Source organism: Bactrocera dorsalis, chromosome 3 (genome assembly GCF_023373825.1).
Source record: "Bactrocera dorsalis isolate Fly_Bdor chromosome 3, ASM2337382v1, whole genome shotgun sequence".
In the NCBI taxonomy this organism is placed as follows: Eukaryota; Metazoa; Arthropoda; class Insecta; order Diptera; family Tephritidae; genus Bactrocera; species Bactrocera dorsalis.
This window is the reverse complement of record NC_064305.1, coordinates 78,560,461-78,572,756: the sequence shown is the minus strand read 5'-3', so window position 1 is coordinate 78,572,756 and position 12,296 is coordinate 78,560,461. Positions and strand designations below refer to the sequence as shown.

The 12,296-nt window shown below is 32.8% G+C and overlaps 1 protein-coding gene across 3 annotated transcripts in view; it reads right to left on the bottom strand.

Moving 5' to 3' along the window:
* The window catches only part of LOC105234256 (GTP-binding protein RAD), a 140,066-nt gene extending 128,199 nt beyond the window's left edge, over positions 1 to 11,867 (bottom strand). For 2 of the 3 annotated variants that reach the window (XM_049453816.1, XM_049453817.1), the window contains exon 1: positions 11,148 to 11,867. The gene's annotated coding sequence lies outside the window, so the exon portion shown is untranslated. The remainder of the gene's footprint in view (positions 1 to 11,147) is intronic. The other variant, XM_049453818.1, reaches the window with a different exon arrangement.
* Between the last annotated feature and the right edge of the window lie 429 nt (positions 11,868 to 12,296).

Here is a 12,296-nt window from a genome sequence, read left to right as displayed (position 1 = left end):
GCGCTTGCGTACTCACATCCCGGAAAAATAAAAACTGCCTAACTTAATTGAAACTTCAGCTAGCGGGCTAGAAAACAGAAGCAGCTCTGATCACGAGCAGAAAAAAATAGAGACGATTACTCTAAACATTGAAGGTATACAATTACAACACAGCCATTACTCAACTACAAGATGCACATCGAAAAACCTGTGAAAAAGCTGTGCGAGTTATATCAGCCTTATCGTGAATTATGGCCAAACTTAGACAGACGGTTAGTTTTAGCAAAAACCAGCCAATCAATAATATTGTATGCGCAACCAGCATTAACCCATGCGTAAACCCATAAAATATATGCCAAAAACGGGTTTCCTCTGTTCAGACTAAACGCGCTCAGTGTAGCCAGTTCATTTCGTACCGCATCGCACGAAGCTGTTAGCATTATGTCAGGTATAATGCCATCAGATATAATGGCCGCTGAGCTTAAAAGAATATACGATACCAGCAAAATTCTCGGTAGGTTGTTAACTATGGAAGAACGAAAGGAAAAAAAAACCAAAGAGCCTAAACAAAAACCGCTGGGATGCAACAGCCAAAAAACAATGGATGCACGGGCTTATTAAAAATGTCAAAATCTGGGTGAATAGAAATTATGAACATTTTGATTTTTATATGACGCAATATTTAACTGCCCATGGGTGCTTTAGAGAGTACCTGTACAAGTATTGCCACGATAAGGGAGTGACGTGTTCCTTTTGTGGAAATAGTAATGAAAATTCTGTAAACACTGGTCTTTGGTGATTCCCAAAACTGCTAGATATGGATCACCAGACCTTTATTGATCGACGAATCGCTTGGAGCCGGTTATTATCAGTCCCAGCAAGTTCACCGGAATTACCGAAATTGTCTCTACTGGGATATTTCAACAACAGTCTGGCAGCAGTTGGAAATTTAGGAAGGAAGTGCCTATATAATTCCACCCTCGCTATTTCCCAGCATTCAAAATAGGACTATTGAACAGTGCCCAGTCAGAATGGTTACCATGGCAGCGAGATTGACTTTCCTAAGAGCAAGGAGGTCAGAGACTTTATGCCACTTTGCATTTTATGCCACAAAGCATGTACCAACCAAAAGAAAACGCAGGGAGATCATATAAAAATAATATATAAATGATCAACATGATCGACTTAGTCACGTCCGTCTGCCTGTTCGTCTGACTGGATATGCGATCTAGTCCCTCAGTTGTTTAGTTATCGATTTTAATTTTTGCACACGTTCATTTCTCCCCAAGAAGCTACTAATTTGTCGAAACCGTTGATTCGTCCACACGATCCATATGCTTATATGGATAACTCTTAAATTTAACGAGATGTCTCTGCGAAATTTAGTAGAAATATTCTCTTTACTACAATCTCCGAATATTATTTTTTTTTAGATAGAACAACTATAGCATATAGCTGCTATACACACTGATCAATCAAAGTCATGATACAGACCTTTTCATAACCTTTTATGCTTTTATGCTTTAAAAAATGCATTTGTGAAGGGTATTAGATCTTCGATGAAACAGGCGCTAACGTCTTATGTGGTCTTAAGGTTAAGTTAGGTTAACAGGGCGATCCTAATAGGTATCTCACTTGAACAGCCAAACGGATCGGCGTTGTAGGTCCGTTTTTTCTTGTTTTAATTAAAATTTGTTTTATTCCGTTTAATTTATTTACCGAACTTAAATTAAATTTTATTTCTTCTTCTTAATATTATTTTTTATATTTTTGTTTATTTTATTCAAGTAATTTTATTTATTTTTATTATTTTAATTCATTTTATTTAATTTAATCGAATTTATTAAGTCGTATTATTTTTTTTGGCTTTTGTTTTATTTATTTCCATTCTATTTTTTATTATATTTCCAATTTAGTTTTTATTTATTTTTTTTTTTAATTCTTCATGCTTAATTTTAATAATTTTCGGTTAATTTTATTTATTTTAATTTATTAAACCTAATTAATTTAAATTTTTCTAAATTTTTCATGCTTAATTTTAATTATTTTCGGTTAATTTAATTTATTTTACTTTACTTAACAGAAATAATTTAATTTTTCCGCCTTTTTCGAGTTTAATTTTAATTAATTTTAAGTTTAATTTTAATTTGTTTCGATTAGTTTAATTTATTTCACTTTATTCAAAATAATTATCTTTTATTTTTTATGTTAAAGTCTCATTTTTTAGGTTAATTAAATTATTTTTTTTTTTTAACTCAATAAAATTTTTGTTTGTTTAATCTAATTTAATTTCATTATGTTCGTATTAATTTTTAAATTTAATTTAATAAGTTCTACTATATTTTAATTAATTTACTTAATTCAAAGTTATTAAATGTTGTTTAATTATTGTTTATTTACATTTTTCATTTTTATAATTAATAATGAAAATTAATTTTTATAATTATAATTTGTATTTATAATTAATTAATTAAATTAATTTTATGTTACCAGTAACTTATTTAATTTTTCATTTGATAGTTATATTTTATTTACAATTTGTTTATAGCATAATTAAATACATGTAATTTAATTTAAAATAGTTTAATTTTTTTGCATTTTTTTGTTTATTTCATGCAAAAATATACCGTAGCGATTTGAAAAATGCTACTCTGTGTAACCACAATAAATCTCCAACCTTATTGCTTTCCACCACTGCGTTGCGGTGACATAATATCAAAATTTCCCTTTTCGCTGGACAAATATTACGATTTTATTGCCATTAATGACCACTAATATAATAAATTGCATAAAGTGCTGCGCTTTTGTAAAACTGTTGTATTAGAGTACAAAGTAAGCGCTTCTGTCACAAACACATATGTATACACACACTGCTATATACTCCTTGGTGTGTTTGTCAGCACATTTAACGGAGCTTCAATTTCGGTTTTCCTTCACATTTCCACATCTCGTCCATTTCATTGTATACATTTATCTTGCAACTGGTCATTGACATTTTGTTGCACATTCTTGGGCGTCCGGCGCCAAGTGGCTGCTAGCGCACCATTCTTCGCATTGCAGCATTGCAATTGGCAGTGGCATACTGCAGATTCAACTAGCAGTTATTTTCACCAAATATTTGCCAAAAATGTGGCAAAGAGAAAACGCCTTGGAGTAGTGGTTGAGTGAACGGACGCTCTCAAGTGAAATATTTCGGAAATTTTCGGTGTAACTATGGCCTTCAAACGCATTGAAATAAAAATATACAGCATGAGGAGAGCAAGAGAAATTTTTGTGAAAAATTATAAATATTTTTTAATTTATTTTAAAATATTTTGTGTATTGGTACATATGTATGTCCAAAATTGTATTAATATACCATTGGAAAAAGGGAGTAAAGGCAGAGAGCGAGTGCTTATAAAAATGAAAAATTAAATATTTAGCATACATTTGAGCGCGCTGTATAATATTTTATACAATATAACAAAGTTTAAGCTGCACATGTCTATGTCTGTTAAATGATAATAGAACTTCCCAGAAATCATATCGTAACATATGCTTCGAAAGCCTCATAGCACAATTTCACAATTTTCACCTGCGCCTACCTCACACCCACATACCCAGATGTGTCATCCATATAATAAACAACACTTTCACCTCTTCATTACATACTTACATACACTTAGACTTAGCTATAAACATGCCTATCTATTTTTTGTGTGTTTATAAATAAGCCTATGTTCAGAAATGGCCTACTTTGCCGCAGCGCATCTCCGAGTAGTTGCAACTATGAATCATAAGCATTAACGGCATAGTGTTGCATGGTGTGTAGGCGTTTTCGTGCATTTATCACAGAAATTCTTGAAAGCCTCGGCATTCCACTTTGCTGCATAGATAACTATGAGTAGTGTTATGAGTAATAATGCGTTTGCACAAACAATAACAACAACGTTGAGAAATGTGCATGCCTTGGAATTTGTAGTGCGGCGCTTTGACTGCAGTGTTAGAGGCCAAGTTAGCATATTTGGCAGAAAAGAAAGAGTATTTTTGTTTGTAAAATGAAATTTGTGAAATTTCAAGTGATTTATGATGAAATATTTTTTGAATGAGAATTGTTTTTAATGTTATAAAATATTTTAAAAATTATTTAGATTTTTTTTATAAATTTATTAATAAATTCAATTCAAATGTGTGAAGATGACATACAAAAAATGTTATATAGTAATGTAAAAAATTTATATATAAGTATATATTGTACTGGATCAAAATATTTTTTCAATGAAAATAATTTTTAATAATACAAAATATTTTAAAGATTTTTTGGAAGCTTTTTTTTTTGGATATTTTTATTAATTTTTTCATTATTATTTTTTCAATAAAAATAATTTTTAATATTATAAAATAAATTTTAATACCATAAAAAAATTTAAAAATTATTTTGAATACTTTTTTTTGGTATTTATTAATAATTTTACTTCAAAAATGTGAGGACAAAGATAATAATAATTAAAAATAATAATTTTAAGTCATGAAAAAATCGGACAGCAACGACATCATATGTGAACTTTGAATCGGTATCTCTGATAAAGTGTATTTTTAATGAGTTTCAATCTGTTTTGGCTTTGTATATTGAGTAGGAGACTTTTCTAAAAAGTGAATCATGTCGAAAAAGACCGATATAAATGAAGAGGAACAACTTTTATTAGTATAAATCTCACTAAAGTTATTTGCACACCTTGGCGTATGAGTTACAATACTTTTTTTTAAGTATCTGTGATCTGAGCCCTAAAGATGGAAATAATATATGTTATATCGGAGATTTGCATATTGTGTATAAGATTTTTCTAGAAAGTGAAACGTGTCCAAAATGATCGAGGAAGAAGATTAACTTTTATTAGTGGAAGCGCAACTAAAGATATTTACACACCGTGTTTATCTAAGTCTCTGTGATCTAAGCCATAAAGTTGGATTTAATATAAGTTTTATCGGATATTTTTGAAAGAATTATGATAATTTTTTCGTTCATAAGATTTTCGGTACTAAAAGGAAGAAGAAGAACGTGTACTGAAGCGTTTAAGCAGCTAAAATCGATATAAAAGTTATGTATATATAAGGAGCGAGTCTTTTTTTTTTAATATGAAGATTCCGAAGTTAGCACTGAAACTGTTCTAAATCTGATTAAAAAGTCAAGATTTCATCATCTTTTGGCAACATTAAAGCGATTTAGATCGGGAGAGTAGGGCGCGTATATATTTAGGGCAAGGATATTTGTCCTAGAGAGAGGGAGAGAAACATCTGTTGAAGATAACGGTATTCTAAATACAAAAAGTAGAAAAAAATGTTTCCCATTTCATCTTCTTATATCCAATAAGAAGCTTTTTTGGTCTGAACTAAGTATATTAAGTTTGCCACGAAGTTTAGCCATATATACATCTGTCTGTGTGTCCGCCAGTTTGCTTATACCTGAAATAGCCCCTCAGTTTTTGAGATATCGATCTAAAATTTTGCAGGCGCGCATTTCTCTGTAAGAAGCTGCTCATTTGTCGTATTCGCCGATATCGAATTATTAAAAGTTATAGCTGCCATACAAACTGGACGATCAAAATCAAGTTCTTGCATAGAAAACCCTTTTATTTGACAAGATAATTTAACAAAAATGAGCACTGATTATTGTAAGAAGCAGCGCTGCATGCTCTTCAAATATTTTTCAGATTGGACTACTTTAGCATATAGCTATCATACAAATTGAACGAACAAAATGAAGTCCTTGTATGAAAAACTTTTTTATTTTAAAATATGTCTTTACTAAATTTGACATAAATTATTGTATAAAGCAAGGCTACAATCTCCAACGAATTTGTTTAAATCGAAGCACTGTAGCATATAGTTGCCATATAAACCGAAAAATCGAAATTAAATGCTTGTAAGGGAAACTTTTTCATTTGACGAGATATACTCACGAAACTTGCTATATATTGTTTTCCAAAGCATTGATATAATCTGCGAAAAAATTGCGTAGATCGGACTATTAAAGGAAAAAGCTATCATACAGAAAAATTTTTTTTGGTATTGTCCATACATGTTTAATTTTTCAGGGCGAATTTCCGCCTTGAAATAACCTTTCAACTTATCCACCTCTCTAATATTACTCTACTGTCAATAAAATACTAACTACAAACCCTTACAACCATTTTGCACCCCAGCAAAGTCTTGCTGTGCTTAATTATTCGTGAAGATAGTTAAGATGCATTCGAGTGGAAATTGAGCAAAATTAATATTTTCGGAAATTAGTGAATTCTTTGCATTCCACTTAGAGCATGCATAAAGACAACAATAAAAATCACTGCTGAAGCCACAAGTAAGCACAAGGAAGAGTCATCACCGAGGCGATGAGACAGACAACACTCGAATGCCGCACTATTCACCGAAAACGCCACCGCAGCAGCTCGAGAAGTCACTGAACGCAAACAAAAGCAAGGCAAACTGAAAGCGAAGTGGCCGTACGCCACGCAGATAAAAGCGAATATTGCAATTAACGTGCTTAATGAATTGGAACACTGGCGCTTATGTATGTGTGTGCTCTGCAATGACACATACACAGGCACAGGCATATAAGAGATTTGGTGGGGCCACAAACCTTTTATGTAGGCAACATGCCTGGCTTTGGTGTTACAATAAAAGCTGTTAAATTATTTGTAGTTGTTTTTGTAAGATTTTTTGTTGCCACACAAGCTACTAGTTATTGTTTTTCATTTGTTGTTATTGCGGCGCTTGACAGACTGCCGAAGCCACAAAAAGTTGTTGACTAACAACATAATTATCCTTGCACACGAAAGCCATTGAGTTATTTTATACATTCTTATAGTTTATAGAACTCGTGTGACACCCTTTAATTGTGCTTTTCTAGCTTGTTTATTTTCACATGTGCGTGCTAATTGCTTGCGGTTCAACCACATTTATGTGCGCAGCGCCGACTTGTGGCTCTGGCGCAATGAACTTTTCGTAGCAGAAATGAAAATGTGTAAAAATAATAAAAAAAAGAGGAGAATGAAACTTTTACAATAGTAAGAATATTTGTAGTTTATGTAATATTGTATTTGCGGTTGTGCGCTGCGTATACGTAATGTGTGTTTTTTATGTGGCTTTGTTTTATGTAGTCTGCTTTTGAGCGCAACTCAGCGCGTTCTAGCAGTGAATATGTGTGGAAATTTGTGAAAATGTGTGAAAATGTTTCAGCAAATGTGTGTGGTAGTTTGTTGTTGTATGTGTGTGCGTTTGTGAAAACCAATTGTTGCATGCGTTCGAATTTTGAGTACAATTCCTTCAACTCACATAAAAGAGTGCGTATGTATGTATGCATGTATGCATGTATGTATTTGTGGTGAAGCTTTGTCTGCATATTCAAGCTTGCTTGATTATAACCAAATACAACAATGCCAATTCGAAACTATTTTGCATTGAAATTCTGCATTTATTGCTGATTGAATGCTGTGTTGAAGCTCGTTAGAATATTTGTTGGCAGTTAAATTGTACTCTCAGTGTTTATAATTCCAATAGAGTAATTCATGCATGCAAAACACTTGAACATGAGTCTTGTGCATAATTAAACAAAGAAAGATAGATGCTAGCTGATGGATTTTAGGAAATTTCGTGATGAGGTAAATACATCACATGCTTGATAAAATTTTAGGAAACTACACATTTCACTCAAATAATTGAAAATGAATTATTGTATAGGTAGGCCAAAGACAAACCCAGTTACATAAAAAAAACTCTTGATTTGTGATATATTTGAATTTCGAGTAAATTTTAAGAAATACATATTTTTTATCCATTTTTTGTAACTAAAAGATAACCATATTTAATTTTTTGTTAAAAAACTCAAAAATTCCACAATTATCTAATTCATGTGTGGTCTCGAACAGTTTTGCTTGAAAAAAAAATTATTTTTTTGCTCACCCAAAAATATGTTTTTTGAACTCATAATCATGCCACATATTATTAGAAATACTTAAAACTGTGCAACAACTTTGATGATGGATAATCTGAGAGTCTTGTAACTTAATAAGAGAACCATATTTATATGACTTTTTCTGTATATAAGGAGATATTAAACACGCTACACAATTTGCAAATAGAATTTTCTCAAATTTTCTTCACCAAGCAATAGCAATGCTTTTGGTGATACAATAAACTTGGTTATGAAAATTTTTCAAATTTTTGTGATTACTATAATCAGTTGGTTTTTTTTGGGAAATGACCGCAGATCACAGATCAAAAGCAAGGATAAGATTTGAGAAATAAGCCTGTTTTTGGTTTATAAGACTAAATGCAATTGTAGAAAATTTTGAAATTCTGATTTTGAAAAATTTTTTGGCCCTAAAATTAATATATTATTTTTGCGAAAATATTGAGCTTAGCAAAAAACAGAAGATAGCTAATCTAAGGACACAATTGTAAGAGCAAAATTGTTTTTTCGTCATTAAGGGATCAGTAGGGTAATCTTTTTTAATTTTTGTTTTTTTTTTTTGCATTTTCTCTTCCCTTATACGCTTAGAATAAATGTAGAAACCCACTTTACCATTGGAAGGTTTCGAAAAAGGCTCAAAAATAATAATTAGGAGTATTTATATTGGAGGATGGAGTCATGTGTAGAAGTTCACGCAAGTGAGGAAAGTTCTCTGATCGCCATTCACTTGGGAGTGGCCAGAAACGATTCTTTTGCATATGACTCAAGCAGCTCACGACTTCCGGTCTTTGACCAAGTATCCTCTGGGTAGCCTAAGAACATCCGTTTGAAGGCGAGCTAACGTGAGAAGGCGAAACATCCCCTGCATAGGGTTGTGCGCTGGGTTTGGGACCCGCCACGTAAAAAAACACCCCCAATGAAAAGGTAACTCGGCTATAATCGCGTAAGCGGTGTCTACGCCAATTAAGAAGAAGATTTATATTTTTCAACGTTTATATTCTTCTTTGTATGATTTTTCAGTACCTCAAACTTTAAACGCATTTTTCTCAAACACACACTTTTTTATTCTGGCGTACATGATTCCGGTCGAACTGTTCAACCGATTTGCTAAATTTTTTTTTTTTAATGTCCTTATATTTTTCATAATTTATTGACAATGTTATGACGAAATTTATATGAAAAAACATGGGGAAAAAATAAAAAAAAAGTTGATTACTTTTTTATTTATCAACATTAAGAATAAAGTGGGTTTTTGTATTTCAGATTATCCAATTATGAGGAATCGTGTCCGCTAGTGAAAAAACGCATCTCATTCAGCTAGCTATTTCTCCGACAGATGTCATCAAAAAATTCCAAAAGATTTGTTTATACACTCCACGATTTACCTCATATTATGTGAAAAAAGTTCTATTGTGCAAAGAAATGACTTTGACTTTGATACGTTGGTCCAATAGCCAGATTTCCATATAGTATAGTATTTTAGGGTATAGTTTCACGCATTTTTTTTGTAATATGACACATTGAGACAAAGAAACACTCGAAACCTGTAATTAAATTCTTCGTGTAAATGATATTTCAAAAAAAAAAAAAACAAAAAGGTTTGCTAAGGTGATAGAACTGTCCTTAATTACTATGCCAAATATGATCAGGATCTGTCAACCAGTTTGTTCACAGCAGCTGGGTAAGTCGCTTTACCTCAGTAGTGCGTTGCGATTGTTACAACAGATAAAAAATTATCAAACAAAGCATCTTTGGCAAATTTTGTATTTATAACAAAATTTCGTGTACTTAATCGTTGCGAATGTTGGAAAAAGCTTACTGTGATTCAATTTTATCAAAAACACAAACCTACGAGTGATACAAAGGCTTCACAGACTGTCGAGAGATCATTGAAAATATTCCTTGACCTCTGCAACTGATTAAAATATTTAATATGTAAAGGATATGGTGCTTAAAAATCATCAGGCAACTGTTAAAGAGATGGAAAAAGAGCTCGACATCTTTCGCGAGTCAGATTGAATGATTTTGATGGATATTTTGGTTACAAAACACGTTCTTGCTCGACTCGCCGCCATAAAGTTGATAATGTTTTCAAAACGAGTACTGCAAATCGGTCTCTTTCGACGTGTTTGATCGTGCGAACTCGGATTCCACATTCATGGAGAGCATTATAACAGCCGATGATGAGATGGGTTTTTGAGTTTGACATGCAAACAAGTCCATAATCATCGGAATGGAAAGGAAAAAACAACCCGAAACAAAAGAAAAAGGCCAAATGAAGGTGATGCTAATCTTTTTTTCGATATTTGTGCTGTAGTGTATCATAAATTTGTATTGGAGAGTCAAACGGTCAATAAGATGTTGAATTTGGCCATAATGAGGCATTTGCGTGAGATCATCTGTCGAAAACAGCCTGAATTGTAGAAGAACAATTCATGGATTTTACATGGTGAACATAATGAACCATTGCATGAAGACACGATTGTGACCAAACTTAAAACCAAGAATGCCATGAGTACCATCGATCAACCACCACATTCACCAGATTTGGCTTCATGTAATTTTACTTGTTTACAAAACTGAGATTGCCGCTCTGTGGAATCCATCTTCAGTCGATCGAAAAGATAAAACAAAACTAGCTGAAAGAGCTGAAGGCCATTCCAAAAACAGCTTATGAAAAGTGTTGCGAGGACTGGAAAAATCGTTGGCATAGGAATATTACATCTGTTGGGGATTACTTTGAGGGCGAAAAAATTATTTTTCGTTTTATTTATAATTTCCGGGTACTATTTTTACTATTTTATTTTCATCATAAAAATACACTTTGCGGCTTAATATTGCCTTCCAACTGACGAAACTGTTGCGAAGAGATTTTTGATAATTTTGTATTTCTTAGTTTCATGGTTTTGAAACATAGATTTGATTTGGTTGTAATGAAATTTCAGTTAAAATTATTTATTTAATATTCGAAGATGCACAGCTATTGTGTCTGATATTATATTTTGAATTCAATACAATTTTTTTAAAAAGGTTTCATAGATGTTTTATGCGAATGTTGCAAGTATATATATATTAAAAAATAGTATATATTATGATTTTTGAATAAATATGCATTATGCGTACTTCTGCAATTCTTGATAGAATCTCTACTAAAAAATAATCAATTTCAATTACAGGGTTGCCACATTATTCTTTAATGCTGCAGCAAACAAACACTTACTTTTCGGCTCACGTACACGCAGCTGCGAGTCGAGTGCTCACGCTTTTACGCGCAAAATTGAAAAAAAAAAATTTAAATTGAAATGCTTGCCACCTTACACAGCAACAACAAAACTGTGTATTTGGCGTAGTTTTGTATTTTTTCAACTATTTAACGGGGTGTGTGTGTGTTTTTGCCACTAAATTCACTGCACATAAACCACAATCGCGGCGCCGGCGAATGCGCTTTCCAGCGACCAAACCCACGTTCGCAAAATATAAACCGTTAACGGCCAAAACAAACGTCCGTTGAGTGCCGTGCAATTTCCGCTTACCGTTACAATGTTTCAATAATCGTTTTTGCGTGCACGTCTGCTTGTTTTTGTTGCTTTTCTAGTGCGTGAATTTTCAATTTTGCTTTTCTTTTATTCTTTTTCGCGTAAATTTGTGAAATTATTGCTTCGAAAATAGACACCGGTGCTCTAATTTTTGTGTTGCTGTTGTTGTATTTTTTATTTTTATTTTTTTTACGCCTTGCCTTGCTCAATATTCACATATTATAATTAGAATAACGCATAAACATGTACGCGCATACACACATTCACATATATTTAGACACACTGGTCTCAACACAGCGGCAATTGCCTTTTCACCAAAAAAAATAAATAAATATATTTTTATATTTGCCGTTAGCTTCGGTCGTCGTCTGCACGCGTTGTGTGTCGGCTATGAACTGAATTTTCCGAAATGAATGTTCCGTTAGTTGAAAGCAGCTACTTGTGGTCTTTTCCTCCTGCTGTCGGTCGTCGACGCGCTGCCGCAGTCGCTGCTGCAGCTAGCTTTCTGTACGCCAGCAGCGACGCATAGCCGGCATTTTGGCTTTGTATGTGTGTGTGTCTGCCTTTTGGCTCGGTATTTGTGCACTCGACTGCAATGCGAAAGATGCCATCAAAAATTAAATCCCGCAAATGCATTCCCATTGGAGGCGCACGTCCCGCCTGGCCAGTCGGCTGTGCTTTTCGCGGTTGTATTCAATTCCGTTCCTCCAGCACTCTCTTTCTCAGCAATTTTTATAAATATAATGCTCCTCAATTTCCTCCCTATTTCTCTTCCAACTTGTTTTTGTACTATACTTTCAGTTTGTTTTTGTTTTCCTTTTTCACTACACCTT